Source organism: Epinephelus fuscoguttatus, linkage group LG21 (assembly GCF_011397635.1).
Source record: "Epinephelus fuscoguttatus linkage group LG21, E.fuscoguttatus.final_Chr_v1".
Taxonomy (NCBI): domain Eukaryota; kingdom Metazoa; phylum Chordata; class Actinopteri; order Perciformes; family Serranidae; genus Epinephelus; species Epinephelus fuscoguttatus.
Genome location: NC_064772.1, coordinates 34,549,072 through 34,571,487, shown reverse-complemented (window position 1 = coordinate 34,571,487; position 22,416 = coordinate 34,549,072).

The window sequence follows — 22,416 nt, the reverse complement described above, 5'->3', positions numbered from 1 at the left end:
AAGTTTTGGATGAAAAGCAAAGCAGCACAAGAGGAGTGAACAGCATTGTTGGGAGCAAAACATAGAATTATGCCACAAAAAGCCTCCAGTGACAAGTGATCTGTTAGTGTGGGATAAGCGGCTCCACACCAGAGCCCTGTGTTGGTCAGCCCCTCTCTGTAGCTTGGAGATGGAAGAATGTAGGGTAAAAAAAACCTCTCACAGCAAGACTTCTTCAATTGATTTTAAACTGTATATTGTTTCTAATGTAATTATGTTAAAGACACGTGTTTGACATTGTTAATGGATGCCAGACCCTCCAGGATGTTGTGATTGTTACAGTTCATTCTTTATTTAGCACTTTTCAAAAACAAGTTCACGAAGTGTTTTACAGGCATAACAACAAAATTCAAAGTGCAATTACAAGATTGGAGTAAGTCCCTGCAACATTGTGTTGGAGAACAAACACTTCTCTACCACAAAACTCACCCGGAGAACGGCTGAAACACGTGAACAGACAAGACAAATCACCATGACTGAGGCTGCTGCATGCACTGAATGAATCAAGGTGGGTTGAATTAAATATGCAGGGTTAGTGGTAATGTTAGCATAGTATAAATCACAAAGTTATAGAGGCATGTGACCTGTTTGCGTGACAAACTGTGTGTGTGTCTGATAATAAAGAAAATAGTTTAGGACTAAAAAGTTTCAAATAAAGTGGTTAAACATGGTGTGAAAGCTTTATTCAGCCTTTTTAGTAAGTTTTATCCTCGCTGAAACAAGTTGCCTTTGGTTTTTTAATGAATTATACAAAACAAAAACAAAGAGGAAAAGAAAAAACACAACTATGTCTGCATTTTTCACCTGTGAAAAAAAGGCTTAACACATTGCAACATGCATCACATTTTTTTTAGAAAAGCTGCCCCCCCATAAAGCCTGCAAAATCCTAAAGAGACTGGTATATTGTTGAAATTCATCAATCAGTCTTAGCACTTAAAGGGATAGTGCACCCAAAAATGAAAGTTCAGCCATTATCTACTCACCCATATGCCGAGGGAGGCTCAGGTGAAGTTTTAGAGTCCTCACAACAACTTGCAGAGATCCAAGGGGAGAGGAGGTAGCAACACAACTCCACCTAATGCAGGCTGACAGCGCCCCAGATTCAAACGTCCAAAACACAGAATTGAAACCACATAATATCTCCATACTGCTCGTCCGTAGTGATCCAAGTGTCCTGAAGCCCCGACATAAAAAGTTGTTTGGAAAAACGTCATTTTGAACCCTGTTTTTAGCCTCATTGTAGCCTGTAGCTCTGACTGCCTCTCTGTGTCTGAGTTCACATCTCAACATTCACATTTCTCCACATATTATGCATCATTCCTCTTGGTCTGCATGTAAACAAACCAACTGGCATATCCCAAATGGAAGCGAGCTCCTGGCCTTTCCTCTCCATGGCCTCGATAGACAATCGACCTGGCCTGCAGGAATTTTTTACTTTAACTGTATTTAAAGAGCCAGTGATTAGCCCACGTCATCTGAGGCTTATGGGTCTTGTAGTCAATGACAGGCTTGCATTTTTTAACCCCTTACTGTCATCGTATACTGTTACTGATGTACAGAAATAATTAACAAAAGGCTACTATGTTGTTTAAGAGAAACATTTGTTCTTATCAATTGAGGTTTTCCTAGAAGAAGAAGAACCTCTAACATTCTTTTATCCTCTTTTATGAAAAGTGCCTTGACAGAATCTCAGAAAAGCTATTCTATGATATTATTAGCTTCTTTGTGAGGCTTCATGATATTGTCCTGTTGTGTTTTCCAGTTATAACCTCCCAGGTCTAGTCGTCTGCAGCATCTTTGAAATAAAAATTGTATTTTAGTTTTTATCTTTTCCTCTTTATATTTTCTCAGTCTGTTGAAATGTATGGAACAGGACAGCTTTCAGTTTACTTTAGTATGCACTGGATCGGCCTTTAAGGTGAATATAGGTGAAAGTTAGAGGATGTGCATTAATCCAGTCCAGATGGAAATTTCTAAACAACAATCAGATTAACATTCAGTGTCCCCAAAGGATGAATCCTAATGACTTTGAAGATCCACCAACTTTTCCTCTAGCGCCACCAGTAGATTGACAGTTGTGGTTTGGGGTGAAAAGTCCCAACAACTATTTGATTAGCTTCATGCTCCCCTTAGAATAAATTGCTTTGTTGGTCCCTTAACTTTTTGTCCAACACCATCATCAGGCCATAATTTAATTTGTCCAGTACTACGCTATATGACCAAACGTCTGCAAAACAATTCCCATCAGCCTCAGCTGTACTTTGTGTTTACTGAGCAGTGAACATTTAGTGATAAACATCAGCATGTTTAGCAGTTAATGAGCCACTTACATGGCTGTGGGCTCTCAGGCTTTATACTGCACAGTCTCAGTTGTGGGAGATTTTAACTAAATGCATTGACAGACCTAAAAACACAGAAACAAGATTGTGATGATAAATACAGTCACGTTTCGCCTCACTTCAAATTAGCTGCAAATAGTGCATCAAGTTAAATGACTGCCAATCAAAACTTAGAATTGAAAGAATGTTCCACTGCAAACCACATTCACATCTAGAATAAATTTGCTTTGGTAAAAACAATAAATAAGGCTTAATAAACAGTTCTGGGAGGACTGAGTCTTTGTGTGAAACACTGCTGTGTATTCACGCTCCGCTGACCAATGAAGTAATATGCACCAGTTTGCTTGCTGTGAACAGCTACCATGCTTTTGTTTTTCAAGTTGTTTGCACAGACACACAGAAAATCATTCTCCAATGCAAACAACAGATCCCAGTGTTGACCGCTCATGAATTTTAGGGGATGATATGGAAAGTGTGCAAAGCTTCTCTTTCTCAGTGTGGGAACTTCTACTTACCTTCCCCCTAGATTACGCAGAAAACTAGAATTACTGCCTCCATCAAACAATCAAGTTGCACTTAAAGTTTACATCCATGTCTTTGAAAACACAGATGCTTCACACACATCTTAAACCCTGCAGCACAGAAGATCTATTCAATCAGGAATATTAGTGTCACTAATTAAGTAACCCCTTCTTTCCCCGAGTTATGAGGCTGAATAATGGCAAGAAAAGTTTTATATGCAGAACATTATGATGTCACAGTGAAGCTGACCTTTGACCTTTTGGATATCAAATGTCATCACGTCATTTTATCCTATTAGACATTTGTGTGAACTCTGCCATACTTTGCTCATGAATTCTTGAGTTTTGACCAAGAACATGTTTTATGAGGTCCCAGTGACCTTCAGCTTTGACCTTTGGCCACCAAATTTTAATCAGTTCATTGCTGAGTCCAAAGAGAGGTCTGTGCCAAATTAGAAGAAATTCCCTTAAGGTGTTCTTGAGATATCACTTTCATGAGAATGCAACAGATGGGTTCACAGTGACCTGTGAACTTTGACCATCAAACTCTAATCAGTTCTTGACTCAAATTGGATGTTTGTGCCAAATTTGAAGAAATTCAGTCAAGTTATTCTTGAGATATCATGTTTATGAGAATGTAGTCTCGCTCACCAGACCTTTCTCAAGAAAAGAAAAGTCTGGCTGGGCCGACTCTCACTTTATGATTGGAGAAAAAAATGCCCCGGCTGCTTGTATTTCTTTCAACCAATCACAATTGTTCTGTGGTGGTAGGGCGGGACTTCAGCGGGTGGCTCGTTCCGCCCAATGAGAGGCTGATCTATGCAATGAACTTCCGCCCACTCAGACTAATGAGAATGAGATGGATCCGAGGTCAAAGTGACCATTACCTTTGACCACCGAAAACAAATCAATTCATCGTTGTTACCATGTTAATGTTTGTGCCAAATTAGAAGAAATTCCCATAAGGTGTTTGTGTGAATGCAACAGATGGGTTCACAGTGACCTTTGAACTTTGACCATCAAATTCTAATCAGTTCATCCTTGACTCAAATTGGATGTTTGTGCCAAATTCCCTCAAGTTATTCTTGAGCTATTGCATTCATGAGAATGAGGCTGATGCAAGCTCAAAGTGACCATGACCTTTGACCACCAAAAATGAATCAATTCATCATTGTTACCAAGTTAATGTTTGTGCCAAATTAGAAGAAATTCGCTTGAGGTGTTCTTCCAACATCACATTCACAAGAATGCAACGGATGAGGTCACAGTGACCTTTGAATGTTTACCACCAAATTCTAACCAGTTCATCCTTGACTTAAATTGGATGTTTGTGCCAAATTAAGTTATTGTTGAGATATTGCATTCAAGAGAATGAGACAGATGCAAGGTCAAAGTGACTATGACCTTTGACCACCAAAATCTAATCAATTTATTGTTGAGTCCTAGTGAACGTCTGTGCCAAAGTTGAAAGAAAATTCCCTCAGGATGTTCTTAAGACATTTGGTTTGCAAGAATGAAATGAAGAAGGTCACAGTGACCTTGACCTTCAACCTATGACCACCATAATCTAATCAGTTCATAGTTCAGTCTTAGTAGATGGTTGTGCCAGATTTGAAGACATTTCCTTGAGGGGTTCTTGATCTTGGACAGATATCTACAAGGACTAAACTATGAGCTGATCACATTTCGGTGGTCAAAGGTCAAAGTCACTGTGACCTTGTTTATATCATTCTTGCATCCACAAGAATGGGACGGACGGACAGATGGACAACCTAAAAACATAATATATCCGGCTACAGCTATCGCCAGTGAGGATGCATAAAAAGGAAGAGGAACAACATAATGCTATGTATATTGAAGCTGTCACGTTCTCACATCCCATTAGCAAAGACAGTTTATCAAGAACAACTGAACTATGAGAAGTGTTTTATTTTAAAAACTGCTCCCATTTGTCAAACAACTTAAGTTTATAATTCCTAAAAACAGATTAAAATTCATCTCCATTGATCTTTTGACAGATGGACAATCGTACCACAAAAATTCAAGACACTTCTGAAACTATCCATGATGGATGACTGTGATGAATAATCAACCTCTGCATAAACAGTCGTTCTCAGTTTGAGGCTGAGAGGAAACTGGATGTGCTTCTGCTGCTTTTGATTGAAAGTCAAACACAGGCAGTGTTTTGCTGCACATCAAACCATCTGTCCATTCTTAAAATGGATTGAATTTCTGAATGCATCATAAAGCACCAGGGTTTACAGGACTTCAGAGGCCTGCGCAGTTCTCAGTGGAGCACTTTGGGATGTGCTTCTGGGCTCAATATTCAAACTGTACAATACCACCTTGAGCCCAAATGGAATAGGGAGGCAGTGCAACTCCATCCATGATTATCCTGTCAGAGTTACATTGTGAAGCGTTCATGCTCTATTCAGTAAAACTTGAGTATTGGGCGGAGGTAAATTATAACATTCTCATGATGTGTTCAATGTAATCTTGTAAAATGTAGCTTCTGGTTTGAAACCTGAAAAAATCAGCTGTTTGAGGGAAAAATTTGTTGATGTTTTCAAAGCACTATGAAATAGGTAAGGGAGAGAATGATGTTGTATTACATGTTGTAAAACTGCTTTTTGCTTATTCTTTTAAATATGTTTTTTATGTGAAAGAAGATTGTGTTAAAGGTTGTTTCATAAAGGTGTATTAATGCATTTGTGCTCATTCATGACTTTGAACTTTCTCTATTTCTGTGGAAACAAAAGAAGAATAAATGACAATACAAAACAAATGAAACACCAATATAAAGCACTAGTATCTGCCAACTTTAAACACTGGTATCAGGCCAGAATTTCAAAATCGGTGCATCCCTAGTTCAACTAGAAAATTAATTTGAACATTTTATTTCTTTTTTCAGTGTCAATAATCATTTCTTGTTTATTATTCTGAAAAACTTCATTTTTAATTTTTTTTTATTGATTATCTTACTATATAATGATGAAAACTCTGTGTGTGTGTGTGTGTGTGTGTGTGTGTGTGTGTGTGTGTTCCATGTTTTTCTCCTCACTGACTTGGTCAATCCATGTGAAATTTGGCACAGTGGTAGAGGGTCATGGGAGGATGCCAATGAAGCAATATTACATGAATTGGCCAAAGGGGGGCGCTATAGCAACCAACTGAAATGTCAAACTTTGAATGGGCATATCTCATGCCCCGTATGTCGTAGAGACATGAAACTTTGCACAGAGATGCCTCTCCTCATGAGGAACACATTTGCCTCAAGAACCCATAACTTCCGCTTATATAGATTTTCCGCCATTTTGAATGTTTTGAAAAACACTTCAAATGGATCTCTTCCTAGGAAGTTTGAGCGATCTGCATGAAACTGGGTGAACATAATCTAGGAGCAATATCTAAAGTTCCCTCTTGGCAAAAGTTGGAAAACTTCCTAAAACTGAGCTTCTATAAGGCAATGAATATTGTGGAGGGCGTGGCTCATCACATAAAGGTGTAGAACATCTCAAGGGTTTCACCCATCACCACGCAACTTTGTAGGCATATGACCACACATAATCTGAGGGGACCCCTCCATTATTGAGCCCATCAAACAAAATGGGGGCGCTAGAGAGCTCATTTCTTATCTAGGCCTAACCGCCATATGGATTTTTACTAAACTTGGTAGATATGTAGAACAGGACGCCTCAAGGTGACTGCAGAAATTTAACTCTAATTGGCAACTGGGTGGCGCTATAACAACAGAAAAATGCTTCAAAATGGCTAAAATGCGACCGATCGCTGTGGCTCCCCCTGTGGACCAATGTTTTTACCTCAACTACTAATGTACAGTTTTAGCCCACTAACTATCCCACTATTGGCAATGGTACTACTGTACTTTCAGTAAAGCATGCTGTCTGAATACATTGCTCTTCTTGATTTAATCTGCAATTTCCTATGACCTGTATCCCAAACACACACCATGTAAAACTGTACGTGGGCAACTGTGCACTCAGTGGGTATGGACTAGTTGATTTATATTATTATTGTAATACATGTACAACATATTACTGAAAGCAAATTAGCACATATTTTACCTTATTTTTCTTGTTAGCTAGGTTGTTTCTTTGCATTTTGGCAGTACTTTGACTTTTTTTTTTTTTTGTGGTGGCCACCGGGGGGAGGCCACTGAGTCTCAGACGGACTTGCAGGTGAAGACGCTAGGTGTGGAGGTCCTGAGCTGGTGTGGTTACACATGGCCTGTGGTTGTGAGGTCGATTGGATGTACTGCCAAATTCACGGTCACAACATTGGACATGGCTTATGGTAGTGACATGAACATTCAGCTCATGGGCAACAGCTCTGGCGAACATCCCTGCAGTCAGCAAAACTTGGGACATCTGTAACATTGTGTTGTGTGATTTAACTTCACATTTTAGAGTGTCCTTTAACTGTGACCATCCCAAAGCTCACCTGGAGAGTAATGATGCTGTTTAATCAGCATCTTGCCACATCTGTCAGGTGGATGAGTTATCTTGGAAAAGAAGAGGTGCTCACTTACACGAATTTTAAAAAGTCTGTGAACAAAATTTGTGAGAAATAAGTTTTAGCTCTTTCATTTAAACCCCAATGGGCACAAAAGCAACTCTTTAGTTGAATTCACTCTTTTTAGTTGAATTCACTTTTCTGGACGTGTTGAAGATCTGGAGGACGCCATGTTCCTGTGTAATAGCACACAATTGCATTTATCATCACAGTGATCCATATCAAATATGAACAAAGTCCTGGATTAAAGTAGAATATAAATGCAGTCCAGTTGTTCATGTTGTATCTCCAAATTTTAAAATAAATCGTAAGGTTTTGGTCAGTGACGTTTGACTGTTTTATGTGCAACAATTACTGGTGACAGTCTGAGAAAGAAATCGCCACCTGCTGAATCTTCAACGGAAGTAAATCCTGCTAATGATCCACAAATAAATTATGATTCTTTCTAAAAAAAAAACTCTCTTGATACTTGGAAAACCACTTTAAAATTGAACCTCAACAATCTCCATCACATCATGTTGTTCATCACAGCCACAATTAATAGAGTTAATTAAAGTCATTAAAAATGTGGAGCCGCGGGCGACACTTTAGCCAGACTTATTATAAAGACGATGGCGTTCATAGTTGTTGCCCCGGTTACCAGGTGTTTTGGAATGAAGACACAGAGGGAAGACTGGCAGGAGCGGACTGCCCTGAGGGAGTTATTAGCACAGAGGGAAATTTTAATTGATCTGCGATTGCTCACAGACTGCGATTGCATCCGTCTCCAACACGCCTGTTGATCTGCAGAATAATTCATCAAAATGACGAGTCTGACAGAGGTTTGTGTCGTTATTTTGCAACAGTCTGAAACCAGCTTATCTTTTACAAGCACAGGCAACACTACAACAGTGTGCTTTTTAAAGGTTTAATGAGACAAAGAGTGGAGGATGCTGAGGACTGATGAAGGAATGTGAGGAATGGGATGAACTGAGGGGAGGAAGTTGTATGTTTAGGCTGGTCTGGGCCTGATGTACGAAGGCCGGAGAGAAGGAGTGGAGTCACCTGAGCCAGTCCGCAAGTCATTACCTGAAGAAGATATAAGAGAGAGATGAGAGCGATGAACATAGGATAGAATAAGAGGGGCTGAAAGGAGGGAAGAGAGGGTGTATGGATACGAATAGGAATGAGCAGGGAGAGGGATGGGATTGAAGGTAAGGTGATGAGTGGGAGCAAACGGGAGAATGGGTCGAGAAAATTGAGATAAACAGGGCAGAATATATTGGCCAGGCATATGTCAGCTTGACTGGTGTGGTTGAGGCATGACTGTGCTTCCAAACCTAGCTTCTATAGCTAACTCTATGCAGTGCACAACTGTTCCTTGACCTTGAGTGTCAACACTCCAGTTAGAGACTGCAGATGGAACAGAAACCTTCAGATGTCTGCTAAGAGTCACCAGTGTTAAGGAGGGGCCTTCAGTTTAAGTTACTGACTGTCATGGACTACAGAGCTGCTAAGAATAATGAAAAACTGACCGACTGTAGGGTGTGCCTTTACCAAATAAAGTGACCAAACTAGTATGGAGAGTCTGGTCTCACTCCGAAGTCGCCGGAATCTGGAACTGAAGACGCTGACAAAAAAGCCATCCTTTAATGTCGGCCTGTTACGCAGCCCATCACTGTTATAGTGTTATAGCATGTACGTGTAAACCATGAGCGCCATCTAGTGGGCTCACAAAATAAAGAAAATGCTTCATGAGGCTTCATTTGGCCATCACTACTTATCACCACACCTACCCGCCTGCCTATCATCTGTCCACGCATTTCCCCCTCCTGCCTGTCTGCCACACCCACCTCATCAGGCCAACTGTTCTCACCTGTGGATCATCACCTACTGCCACTATAAAGACTGCTGCTTTACACACTCTCCTTGCCAGATTGTTCTTTGCCCATATGCAAGACTTTCCAGTAGCGATGGCCAAATGAAGCCTCATGAAGCATTTTCTTTATTTTCTGTGCCCACTAGATGGCGCTTTTTGTTCAACAAAAGGTTGAAAGCACACTGAATTGCCATTCTTTGAGCCTCTCTCTTTAAACCATGAGCGCCATCTAGTGGGCTCATAAAATAAAGAAAATGCTTCATGAGGCTTCATTTGGCCATCACTACTTTCCAGCACTCCTTCATGTCGTATCTAGACGTGGAAGTATGGAAGCGAATCGTGACCAGTATTTAAATTAAAATGCATTTGCAGAAATGCTTTTTTATTTTAAGAATATGGCTGCATTATTTGACTCATAAATAAAATTAATAATCAGTCAACATATTTGCATTTTCTTCTTCAAGACTGCTCATTTTATGCCATAATCAAAAAGAAAACAAAGAGGACATTGCTATTTCGTTTTCGTGGTCTGCCCCACAAAATAGTGCCCATAATTTGAAAACGATTTGGCAATCTGAGCGGCGCAGGAGAGTGACGTCAGTAGCCACTCTTCTTCAGCTCCATGCTGACCGTGCTACCCATCTAATAGAGTAGGGGGCAGTGTGCACTCTGATCTGATATATGCACGTATCACAGATCATGCCGCTCCCTGAGATTGTGCAAACACTGTTAGAATCAGCTGCCCAGGTGGATTCTACCGTGACTGAGTTGAGCAGGTCATAGAGAGCTTGGCTGCATACTCTGCCGTCACAGATTCAGATCAGACGTTAATGAGGTTGCCTTAGCTAACCTCTCTTCAGTCCTGGAACGACTGGATGCTGTGGAGCCTCAAAGGGGACGAGGACGACCAGCCATCAACATTATTTCTGATAGGCTGCTGTTTGTGATCAATGATGAGACCTAATTTAAGTTTGTCAAATTCTTTCACCATTGCATTTCTTTAACACTCATAAACATAATTTCTATTCACATGGCTTTTTTAAGTAATGATTCACACTGTCCAGTTTGTTATTTAGCATCCATTAACAAGCTTTTTTTAACAGTAAGACACAGAATAATAATCAACATTAATATTCAGGGAGGACAATTAGGCCACATTTTAATTGATGGGGAGCAGTAAGGCATCTAGATAATGGTTAGAAGAGTGCACTCCAAAAAAGTTGACCACTGCTGTAGTGCACTTTTGAATATGCATTAGGATGAATAAAACAGCAGCAGCAACAACAACAACAAAAAGCTGTATTCTCTGGGCAGGTAATATGACCAGCATCTTAACATAATGGAAAAAAATTAACATTAGGGAAAAATTGTCCATCAAGCATCATGAATGCACACATAGTCACCCACCACAGTTCTTCTGCTCTGTCTTGCAGTGCAACAGCTTGATAAGTTAGCTTCTGATTTGCAGCTAATTCCACAGTTAAGGAAAAAGTTAAGGGAAACTTAACATTAACATTAACATTGCTGAGCACCCAGTCCTCCATTTTTTTGCACCTCTTATTTTTGTGAGTGTCAGACACTTTAGGAAAAGCCTTAACACTGTCTAAACCCACTTTTTCATGTGTTACTCTATCTGGAAAATACAACATTTCACTTTTTTCCCCACACCTAGACCACATTGGACCAGGTCCAGATGAAAAAACCACTACACACAGACTGGTCAAATCTAGGCTAGATTATCCCAGAAAAGCCAGAGACTTTTTTAAGACACTGGGTGCGGTTACATGATGGCTTCTCATTCAGAATGAAATAAATCTGAATGAAATCATTCGGAATTAAAGTCTGTCCAGGTAGTTTACATGGGAAATATTCATTCCGAATGAGGGTTTACATGGGAGATCAGTTTAATCGCCTTTATTCAGGTATGCGCAAGGTTTGGGGCAGGGAAGGTTTCTGACTGGATAGGGGGCGGGGCGGATGTTACGTGTTTACGTTTACCAGAAGAAAACACTGTAGTCCTAACATAACAAGATGCTTGACGACACCGTTCTTAGTGCCTTTTTCGGGCTTGTTTTGCTTATATTCTTGAAGCAGCAGTACGACAACAACCTTGTTCTGCTAATGCTTCGTCTGTTGAGGAGGAGAAGGGAGGCAGAAGGTCGAATGGAAACCGGTGAGTGCAACGAGTCCGACTGCTCTATCTCAGCCCGTTGCTATGCGCGCTATATACATCATCGTGCCAGAATCAGAGCATGCGCAGAAAGACTGGAATGAACTTAAAGAGGAATGAGTGTATACAAGTGCGAGAAATTCTTTCATTCAGAATTAGAAACGGAATATTCCAGCCCCTTACATCGGATTGAATTTTCAATCGCATTGGCCATTAGGTGTTTACGAGATCACTTTTAATAGGAATGAACTTTCATTCCAAATGAAAAGGGAATTAAACTGTCCATGTAAACGCACTCACAGTTTTGTATGTGTGAAGTCTTTATTCTGTTTTTGAAAACAGAAAAAGGGGTGACTTTGCTTTTTTTCACACCTACCACGAGGAGACGTGATACACAGTGTGGCAAATGACCAGGCAACATAGTCTCACTCCAACCTTGTCAAATATTGGCGTTTGGTCATGGACCATGCACGTCAGTTAGGTGAGAAAGGTTTTTTGTTTTGTTCTGTTTTAAGAATTAAGAGTAAATTAACCAATTGACTGATCTATACGGATGTTTTGACTGTTTCTGAAAAGGTAAAACTTCTACTTTTGCAGTGAACTGAGACAGAGGAGATCTTGGAAATCTAAAATGAAAGGAGAGACTTGGACTCGTACACTGAATGTTAAAAGTCATCGGCCATGTTCTGACAACACTGTTCATGAATTGATCCAGATCCAGATTTGACCAGACAGCGGTGTTTGATCTGAACCTTGTTCAAAATGGTTTAGATGTTAAAAAAAAAAGTGGTAAAATCTCTGTTTTGCTTTTTATCAAATAGAATAAAGGCTTCACAAATTCAAAAGTTGGTTTCAGACAGCGTTTAGGCTTTACCTAAAACATCTAAACGCACTTTCACAACAGTTAGAGGAGCAAAAGAACTTTCCACTTAACTGATGAATCAGAATCTGTAAATCAGAGGCTGATTCAGAGTCATCAGCCCAATCTGGGATGCCATGATGGAGCCAGGTCTCTGCAAAGATGTGGCCACAGCGGTCTCAGATCTCTCGTTGCTGGAGCAGCCTGAGTCTTATTTCATCCGTTTCACTTTCCAGCAACGGGAGATCTGCGAAGTCGTCAAAATCCAGGGCTTGGTCAGTGACTCTGAGCATCAGACAGCGATGAAGAAAGTTGTCCTTTAACGTCGGCATGATGTGTGTGTGTGTGTGTTGGCAAAATGTAACCATGTGCATTTGTTTTTGAAGGAGAAAAAAAGTAAATTCACTGAGTTGTACCAATGTAGAGCTTTTATTTTTAAAGAGACAACATTAAATTTCCTGTGAAAACCGAAGTGTATTTTGAAAAAAGACCATTCACGTAACAGGCAGAACTTGACACAGCGTCGCAGAACGTCAACAACCAACACACCCAGAGTACCTTGCACGTCATACGTGGACATGGCTTGGTAGTGAACCTACTTACCTGCGTTGTAATACTTGAGCAGGAACATTGTAATGTAATGGACAACAGTGTAGAAGGAAAATACTCTAACATTACAAGAGAAAGTCCTGCATTAAAAATTCGGAAAAAAAAAAGTACATTACTGTTATCATCGAAATTTAGTTAGAGTTATCAAAAGTAAATGCACATATTGAGCTGTTGTTTATGATGAACTGACAGTGGTGATGGCCAATGAAGCCTCATGAAGCATTTTCTTCATTTTCTGAGCCCACTAGATGGCGCTTTTTGTTCAACAAAAGGTTGAAAGCACACTGAATTGCCATTCTTTGAGCCTCTCTCTTTAAACCATGAGCGCCATCTAGTGGGCTCAGAAAATAAAGAAAATGCTTCATGAGCCTTCATTTGGCCATCACTAATTGACAGTATAAATACATATTCTAGACATCTAAAAAATAATGGCTCGCTCTCAAGAGAGTGCACAAATTACAATGCAAGTCACGATTTATTTCATTTGACTTTATGATCTTACATCCATTGTACAAACGTCATCCAGCGGGTTTTAAACAAAGCAACGGAATTCCAGCGTGATGTACAACATGTCACATGGCTTATTTTGTATACATCATCCATCCTCAACATTAATCCTAACATGATGACTCTCCTGTTCCTCTCCTGTGTTACACACCATCACACAACATCATTCACTTGATTATGAAGAGGCTCTTTACATTTTTGTGATCAGATACTGAGCAGCAACAATATCATGTACTTGAAATTATACGACGCAACCACAGCAGTGTTTCAGGGCCAGAGTCAGGCGTTCCATTTTGAAGGCAGTGTGAGTTACACTTAGAGGAATGGAGCTTCCGCTGTAACCTTTACACTGCGCTTGTGGAGAAATGACATTTACAGTACATCCCTCATTGTCTCATATACTGTATATTACACTGGCTGCACTGTGTGTGTGTGTGTGTGTGTGTGTGTGTGTGTGTGTGTGTTTTCAATTGGCTCCATACAAGGAAATGGACTCTCTAGTCTGGCCATCACACAGATGGAATAAAATCACACACACTCGCACATTAACACTCTCTCTTGCTCACTGCTGTGCAGGTTCCTCATAGAAAAGTCAAGATCGTGCTTCATCATCTCAATTTCCCCTGGCTGCCTCCGCTCCCCAAATCTCTATGTTGGGGAAAATAACAGATTTATGGGTGGGGCGCTAACAATATCCTCAGTTATTGCTAGAAGCAAATGAATAAATCACCATGCCAAGATGCTTCGGCTCCACTGCCTGGACTCATAAGAAATGAGAGAGTGTGTATGTGCGCATTTCTGTACTGCATTGTGTGTGCAAACTCATTTGTTCCTCCACACATCCATGCATCTGTGTGTTTGTGCATTTCATTATAAATGTGTTATGAACCAACAGCAGCCTCCTTAAACCTCTCCTACTGTGATTTATTCAGTTGATTGCTGTTGGTTTTCAGTGGCCTGATCAGGCCGGTGAAATGCAGTCAGTTGTAAAACTCGATTGCAATAAACTGAATGTACCAGTAATTCAGTTGAGAAATATTTCCTTTCCTTCTTCATTCTCTTATTTATAAAGATATGCATTAGATTTCCCTGAGCTGCTTGGAGAAGCATGTGTTGTGGATGTTGATCCTGCTGGAGTCAACTGTAAATTCCTAACATAAAGACAAAAAAATGCATTATTTATTTCGGAAGCCACCTTGGTTTGAATAATAAGTGGAAATTCAAAGCAACTCAGAAAGGATTAAAAGTTGTCTGCTGTCAAGAAACATATAAAAGAAATGTGTAGCAGGTCCCGGACGTGAGACCTGTAGGCAGATTGTATTATGTCTTGTAAAAACGCAGGGATGTAATGAGATGTACAGCAGGTAGTGTGCTCCCTTCTCTCACCTCTGCCAGGCTGAAGACGAGAGCTGGCTGTAGGCCACCAAGACCACTTTCAGCAAAAATCAGAATTCCATTCCAAAAGTTAAAACACAATAAAATAAATGATGCCCACACACACACGAAAACTAAACATACAAAAGTAAGTCCAAGTGGTAACCTCCAGGGATGAAAAAACAAAGCCAAAGTGTCAAAAACTGCAGTTCCTCAAATGGCCACTTGAGGCTGGCTCCAAGAGTGAGTTAATCTCCATAGTCTACCATGTTAAAATGCCCATCTTTGGTATGCATTTTATATTTCACTCAGATATTTGGAATCACTTGGACCTGATAGGTACCCTGGAAATCCAGAAGGACGTTTTTGCTGTTTTGCCGACCGGATACAGCAAGATTCTAATCTACCAGTTAGCTCCGCTGGTAGCTAAGCTCTGGATACGTCACCCCGTGTATTGTTCTGATTGGTCATAGTGTTATCCAATTGCGTGCAGTGTTATTTTCAAATGCATGCTTGGTGCCGCCCCTCAAGTTGGGCCATTTTCATTACTCATAGCCAGACCCTAAATCTTTCTAGATTTGGGTCTGGATTTCCAGGATATCTGATAGGTATAAAAAACTAAATATTGTCAGCGATAATAAAATTGCAATGTCCTCAAACGAGATAATAATAAAGTCCCGCTGTCCTTCAAAGAGCTGATGATAAACCCCAAATGACTTTTGTTAATTATCATAAATAAACAAGTTTCAACCATAATATGCGATCAGGTTTTGGACCTTGTCCACTTTGGTGTCGGGATCGGCTGCAGACAGACCTAACAGAGATAACTACCATCTTGTTTTTACATGGATTGGTGTATAGTGCTCTTACTACCACTAGATGGTGCAAAAAATCATCCACAAATGAGGACAACAGGTCTGAGTTAAGCAGAATGACGTATAAGGTCCAGTGAACCCAAAATGTGACGTCATTATATGAAGACATGGGTTCTCAGGAGGCTAATTTCCACATTCATGACAAGTACTGGGTTTGATTTATATATCTATCTATCTGTGTATATATATATATATATATATATATACATTTTACTAAGGCTGTTAGTCATGCATATTTAAGGGCAGGGCCACTTGAGTGACAAGCTGTCTGTGAAATTGTCAAATACCGCCAGGTTGTCAGTGATTTTGGCGTCAGACACCACCGCAACAAGGCACCATTTGCCATAGTATGATACGCCGCTGGGTGGCATCAACACTGCCCAGCAGCGTATTATACTGCTGCAAAAGGTGCGCTGGTTTATAGCACAACTGGATGGCTCCAGTTTCAAAAGCAAGTAATATAAGGAGATGGAAAGTCCCTATAGGGTGACGGAAGTAGAAGTGGATAGGTCCAACAAATCATGGACTTTCAGCTTGGAGGCCACTGTTAGCTTCCCCTGTGAGTGTTGAGCCAAAACATGATGGGTTTTTTTTCTAAACCCAGCCACATGCTTTTGTTGCTCAAAGAAACATAAATGCAAGGAGTTGTACTAATGTTGTATGCTTAGTTTGAAAAAGACTGTTTGCATCTAATGTGCAGAAACTGTACATTTGTAGTGTATGTTGTGTAGTGTATTTTAAAAAGACACAATGCATTAACAGCAACAACAGACACAGGAAGATACCTAGTGCGACATGAAAGTCCACTGACAAAGCAGCCATATTTGACCAGTTGGGATGAGCGCATTGAAAATCCAAGATGGCAACGACTGGATTGCCAAACTCAAGGTTTCAAAATGTGAGTCCACAAACCAATGAGTGACTGGTACAAAACAGCCTGGAACAAAAATTAATCTTGGTTTCTTTAGCTAAAGACACTACCACAACAACAACATTGGTTTGGTGTCATAACCAGGGTGAAACCCCAGGTTCAGAGAGTACAGCGTTAGCCAGAGATGTTGTTATTTCAGTGTGTTTTCAGTTCATGCTTTGGCCATTTGGTCACCTAAAAAAGTTTTACTTGGTGTTTGGTTGTAGGGAAGTCCCTCTGAGGAGTCCACCATCCATTTTTACAGTTAGTATATTTTGTTTTAATGGTTTGAAGCTTGTTTTTGACAGCAAAAGCATTAGCATTATCACACTTAACCATAGCTGTAAATGTACTTTGCTAATCAAGCTAGCAGCTAGCATTAGGATTAACTCGGCCAAAAGATGGCGACGGCCAAAATGCCAAACTCAGTGCTTCCAAACAGATTCATAGAAACACTACTCAGCCTTGCAGCCAAATTTTCCTAATGGTCACTTGCGGTATTGCACTGAAAAAAATCCCCTGCCGCTAAAAAGCATTCCCCCCTCAGGCCACCATTATAAAAGAGACATCTGTAAACTTTTGACAGGACACATCCAACTGCAAATAAGGTCCATTATGATTCTTGCTATAATGATTTTTTGATCAATGGTGGTTTTATATGTGTAAATCTTTCTTCAAGCTGAGGAAAGGGATTTAAAAATCTGTGGTGTCACCGGTAGTGAGGGTTTCTGCGTGTTTGAGATGTGTGGTGTTGAAGAGTCTGAAGACGTGCGGGACAGAAGAGCTCCACTCAGACTAAATTAATCTTTGGTTTGGACAAGTTTAAGAAGGTCAGGGATTGTGTTCGGTGTAGCACTACTGCAACCAATGTGCACATCAAAATGTCTTGAAGCCTGTTTTAAAACCAAACTTTCTGTCCAGTTGCACTGAAACTTTTCAAATGTCCATGTTCATATGACTTTTAATCACTTTTTTTGACTTCTTTAAAGAAGAAATATTTAAATGTATCTTCTTTATCAAATAGGAGAGTAACATTCAGACCAATCCCTCCAACAGACAGGATAACTCTATTTCTATTCCGGAGGTGGTGACTACTTTCCCCTGAAGGAATATTAATAACTTTTTCCTACCTGATTGTATAAGAACAGACTGAACTTCAGGGACCAAATGGAGGGAAATTCACTTCTAATGATCATCAGTAATACTATATATTCTCTGTACCTGTCAAGAGGCAGCAACACTCAAAATGGCAGTACCCTCACACATCAGTTTATGCCCTTACCAGCCAACTATGACAAGTATGACACAGTCATAGCAACAGGATGAGACACATTGGGAGCTTTTGCTCATGGGGCTTTGATAAGGCTGTGGGTCAGGGCAAGGCCAAATACAAAAGAAAACTCACCTCTTCCTCTGTTAATGTCTTCGGAAAAGGATGGCGCCCAACACTGCTGCCCCAGCAACACAGTCTCACCCTGACCTCGTCACATATCCACGTTTGGTCATGGATCTTCCATGTCCAGATCCAACGTTAAAGGTACCCTGGGTGTGTTGGTTGTTGACAATCTGGGAAGCCACGTCAAGTTCTGCCTGTTACATGCATTGTCTCCTTTTAAAATACACTTCTGTTTTCACAGGGAATTTACCATTTAGTTACTTTAAACAAAAACGCACTATGTCAGTACAACAACACAAATTGACTTTGTTTTTTTCTCCAAAAACTAATGCAGTTGATTGGGTTTAGGCAACAAAAACATGTGGTTAGGTTTAAGGAAATAGAACAGGGTTTGGCTTCATAATTTGATGATACGCAAACACCACTCTCCCGGTGAAGGTTGGTGTTTGTCAGACCCATGCACCACCCCTGCCACCCACCCTTCTCGGACTTCTCGACTAATACTTTAACTTTAGTTCTTCTCCCACATGTTTCCTCCTGATGCTGCCGAGCGCAGTTCAAGTATATCAGCCCCGTATCATGCCGACGTTCAAGGACGGCTTTTTTCGTCAGTGTCTGATGCTGTAAGTCATTGCCCAAACACTGGATTTGGACGAGTTCAGAGTGAGACCGGGTTGGCCCTATGGACCGTCCTCAGCAGGGTCCAAGTGGCAACCTCCAGGTTTGGTCTCTATACTTATTTTCCCAATTTATTACCCATTTGCATTTTAGTTAGGCTTAAAGTTACACATAATTTCACTGAGTGAGGCTGTCTCCTGATAGTGTCCTCGGTCTCTTAGTTAAATCCACCCATTGCTTCTCCACATTGCCAGCCCTATGCCCAAATGAGGTCACTCGTGGTTTAGAAAACCAAGATGTCGATGGCCGATATACTGAACTGGAGGCTTCAGAATAGGAGTCCACAAACCAGTAGGTGACGTCATGGTGGCTACGTCCATTATTCTAACAGTCTGTAGCATGGGACAGTGGAGCAGTGAGGCGAAGCTCTGCTCCTGGTCAATACAGGAGCTGCTGGAGCTTCCTGCCTGAGCTCTGACTGCGGATTGAAGGTGGCAATGAAGCTGGATCTGGGTCTGTCTGCAGTCTGGGTCTGTCAGTCCTACACGTGAACTGTACTCGAAACCACCTTTTAAAGTGAACTCAGGCACAGATCAGCGCACCATACCCAAGAATGCTACACGGTTTTGTTTTGGATGAGAGGTGAAATGTCTTCAAGAAACTCAAGCAAGTCCAGTTGCCTAGTCTGAGTGGGCGGAAGTTCGCTGCATACATCAGCCTCTCATTGGGCGGAACGAGCCACCCGCTGAAGTCCCGCCCTACCACCTCTGGTTGTGTAGCAGTTTTCAACACGTCCTTTACTAACTTTTGCGGTGTTTGATCTTGCGGGGATGTAGCCATTTTTCTGCCATGGTTTGCGTCCTGTAGGCAATATTTTTGTGGGTGTGTTACACCAAAACCTGTTTCCCCCCGGCAATATTTTTGCAAGCGCACTGTTGCTGTGGCACCGCCAAGAACGATTGTGATTGGTTGAAAGAAATAAAAAAAGCCGGGGCGTTTTTTTTTCCAATCTTAAAGTGAGAGTCAGCCCAGCCAGACCTTTCTTTTCTTGAGAAAGGTCTGGTGAGCGTGACTACCAGTTGCCTACAATATAGCACTAAGGGCTACACAGTTGGAAATTAGCACCAGTCACCAGCCAAATGCTAGTAAAATATGCAAGTGGCTGCTAGATTTGCTCTTCTCACCAGCCAAATAAACAGTGGTAATGTATTGAGCGGCTGGTAGATTTTGGAGTCCACCAGCCACAGCAGCAGGTAGACAAAAAACGTTCAACCTTGTTCACATTAATATAACCAAATGGACTTTGGGGTCATGTGTACTTGGATCCGAGCCCGGATCCCTGATGTCAAACCCCTCTTAAAGTCAATGGCCCAGAGAACTGAATTGACTCCCAACCTCCAAATAAAAAAAAGTAGTGCTGTCTGTGGTCCGCTTGAGACTGCAAACACCAGAGACAGCCTGAACACAGTCACAGCATTTGCTGAGAACCTCAACTTCCCCCCTAAGCACTGAGAAGAGAGTTTAAGATTTAATCACCACGTCAAACAACAATATAGAACAGAAATGTCGATATTTACTAGACCTCAATAAACTCTGTTTCCATGCCGAACCCAGGGACACATCCATCAGTACTGACTGGAGCAGTTAAACATGTTTAGACCATTGACAGCTCCACACTTTCCTAAAAGTGGAACCCAGTCTAGACCATGTCGGGTCAAGAGCCAGGTCAAGAACAGGAAAAGCATTGATACTAAAACATGGATATTAGAGTAGCAGGTAAAGGTGGACAAATAGTTTAATAGTACTATTAACACATTCTCTACAAACAGCCACACAACAAATGTACAAATACACTGTTAGTGTTTTGTATGACAGGAGATACATTACTGTAGAGCAAAAAAAAACATACTTCTGTCTGATGAGTCAGGTCTAATTTTTGTCCCAGCTCACACACATTGAAACATGATTTGTTTTAATAGCTAAGCAGGGTTAAACCCGATCACAGCCTGGAGGGGAGACTGCAGAAGAATTGAGTATGATAGGCCAGGATCACTGTTTTATCTCTCAAGGCCTAACAGGCATCTCTTAAATATTTTATACTTTTTTTTTTTAGCACAAGAGTGTTGTATTGAATTTGACTTGACCACATAGTAAAAGTGCCAAATCCTAAAGCCCCACACCTAGTGATGGCCAAATGAAGCCTCATGAAGCATTTTCTTTATTTTCTGAGCCCACTAGATGGCGCTCATGGTTTAAAGAGAGAGGCTCAAAGAATGGCAATTCAGTGTGCTTTCAACCTTTTGATGAACAAAAAGCGCCATCTAGTGGGCTCAGAAAATAAAGAGAATGCCTTCATGAGGCTTCATTTGGCCATCACTACCCACACCCCCCCAGGAACCTTGTCCACCAGCCAAACAAATGAAGCACCTCTCCCTGGGCTACATTTTGTAGTAAGGCTTAGACCAGTGGTTCCCAACTGGTGGGTCGCAGTCCAAAAGTAGGTTGCAGGTCCATCCTGAATGGGCTGCAAGTGACTTGTCGATTGTAAAAAAAAAAAAAAAAAAAAAAAAAAAACACTTTATTTTGAAGTACAGTGAATTTCCTGCACAGAGTTTTTATTTTGAAGTGTTATTTTTTGCTTGAGAATCAGCTACTTCACAGAGACAGCAAACTAGCTTGACGACATGGTCAAACACAAGTATGACGCTAGATGTATTAAACTGTGAGAACCTTGAACTAATGACTGAGGAGAAATCTGGATCCCATGGCCGGATCATTTGGGAACCACTAAGACTTCTTTGTACCCTCGGTTTCCCTTTTGATACTTTGTGCCCCTGGTATTCCATGTGTGCTTTGTGTCCCCAGTGTCCTGCTCTGATCTCTGTGCCCATAGTACACCAGCAGCAGTTAAGCTTAGCCCCGCTTCAACCCTTGGACAACTGACTCAGAGCCAATCCTTATCCAAAAGTTACACTCTTCCCTTGCCATCTTTAGTTTCTGTTTGGAATACTTGTAAAAACATGTTGAGAAAAATCCATACAGGCTGCAGAGCTGAATAAAAACAGAAAACATGTGTTCTCTTTCCCCTTCAAGGGATGCTTGATGACATATTGATTTAGCAGTATGTGTGAGAAAATACAATCCGTTTGTCATGCTGTATTTTCCTGTTGTTTGCCATTTGTCTTTATAGGTTTGGGTGTATTGTGTCTCGTTGCACATTTCTTAATTAAATTTTGATGGGTACTTCAATGATAGACAGTTTGGCCTTGAGTTTAGATAACTGTGTGTGTGTGTGTGTGTGTGTGTGTGTGTGTGTGTGTGTGTGTGTGCGGGTAGGTTGGAAGTTGTCAACTCCAGCACTTTTATAAATGAGAAGAGTGATTTATCCTGTGGTGTTGGACCAGCAATCCAGTCCTCAGAACACTAGAAGCGTCACGGGTAGTTTAGTTTCTCATTTATAATTGTGTTTCTAAAAGTGTGTCTCCCCCTGATGGTACTGTACGGCACACCTCTTCCTTGAGGGTCTCATGGTGATCTGTGCTCTGGGGTGAATTTTGTCACATATTGATTTTTACACAAACAGCCCTAAGTTAAAATCACAGCACTCCCACTGATTTGAATCAGTGGACACAGCACAGTGGCAGGGGGCTCTGGCAAAATAAAGAAGTGAAATCCAACAAAATACCCACAGCCAAATAGCTGATATAATACCAAAACTATACCATACCATTGCTGTTTACATCCTCTAAATTATAGGAATTGTAGATCCAGAACTTAAAGCACAAATATCCCCCAAAAAGAAGTAAGA